Below are 1,568 nucleotides of genomic sequence, written 5' to 3'. Positions count from 1 at the left end.
CGCTTTAGTCACTTTTATTTGGCCTCTATGAAATATGAATATGGAAAATCCAAACACTGAATCAATGTTTAGAGAGGGAAATCTGTTTGAGTCAAAAAGTATTTGAAATACTTTACTGCCATTTCTTACTCTTGTGTGAAATTATTAGTGTTAGTTGTTATTACTAGTTTAAATACTGCTAATGCAAGTTTCATCGAAGTAACTGGTGAAGAAATATGAAACTATTGAGTCAAAATGTTTATAAGCCTGCTTGCAGTTAGGGTGCCACCATGCCGAAGGAAAGAACTGCAAATTCGAAATTCAAAATCAAACTAGTAGGAATTTTTTCCCTAATTTAAATGAGTGAAAGCCTTAAACAGCTTTTTTTCAGGCGATTGACTTCTGCTTTTCCATCACATAAGCTAAAACATATCTTGAAACCTATTTTTAAATATACAGCATATTTCTTGGCCTTGCTGGAGCTTTTCTTCCCATCTTTCTCAGGAAAAAATAAAGTCAGTTGGTGTTGCTGGGGAGAAAAGAGAGTATGGCCAGGATACCCACTACTGATATCAGCATGGCTTACAGTTACATAAACAAGCAATCTTTTGCCATTTTCTTGTTATTATTAGGGCTCTGGGCCAAATATGTTAAAATAAAAGCTGGAATTACAAATGGGTTTAGATGCAACACTACAGAACGCTGTGTCATGCAGCTTTTTCACATTTTCTGTAATGCAAAACCTGGGAAAAAAGCTTTTTGTAGTAAGATGTAGCAACCAGGCATTATCCTGTTCCCTGGGCTAGAACAGCAGAATAATAAAGCACAAGAGCCTCCTCAGAAGTTTCTTGCCCCATAAATGTGTGAGCACAGACAGGACTGGACACGGGGCTGGCTGGGACAGAGCAGCACGACAGCTCCTGTGATGATTGTGACACCCCTGGAATTTGGGAGAAAAGGAGCCAGAGCCCTGCCACATAGCAGGGGGATTCAATCACTGTGTCCTGGATCTTTGGCAAGTGTTTGGGGTTGGAATTGCTGCAGAAAGCTGATGCACCACGGTGAGCTTTTGTTCTGCATCCCTTCACGGTGTGTTTGGAGAAGAGCTGTCACATGGAGGTACCATTAGACCTGACCTAAGATTAGCTAGGTAATGAGATTCACTGCTGGTAAAACCAAGATTTTTCTGCCCAAAAGCACAAACTTCAGGAAGATCTTTAAAGGTTGAGAAAAGTGAGAACTCAGAAATTTGGTATGTTTGCCATTCACCAAAAGGCTGCTGAACAGCAACTCAAGACATTGCAGGTTTAGACTTAAAATTTACTGGGGCAGAACCTGAGTCCTGCTTTTCTAGTTCATGGTAGCTCTTTCTACAGTACTGAATGGGACAATCCAAAAGAAAACGCAGATAAATTGAATTTAACGTTTCTTCCAACCATTTCCTGTACACAATGGTTTGGAGATGTTTGGCACTTGCTGGGATTATGGCTAACTTGGTACTAACATGAACATTCCACTTGGATCTAGTTGGAACAGAATGAGCAAACAGAATATTGTTAAATATCGTTTTTGTTATAAATATAAATTGT

Source organism: Sturnus vulgaris, chromosome 12 (assembly GCF_052056855.1).
Source record: "Sturnus vulgaris isolate bStuVul1 chromosome 12, bStuVul1.hap1, whole genome shotgun sequence".
NCBI lineage: Eukaryota > Metazoa > Chordata > Aves > Passeriformes > Sturnidae > Sturnus > Sturnus vulgaris.
Note: the sequence above shows the minus strand (reverse complement) of the source record.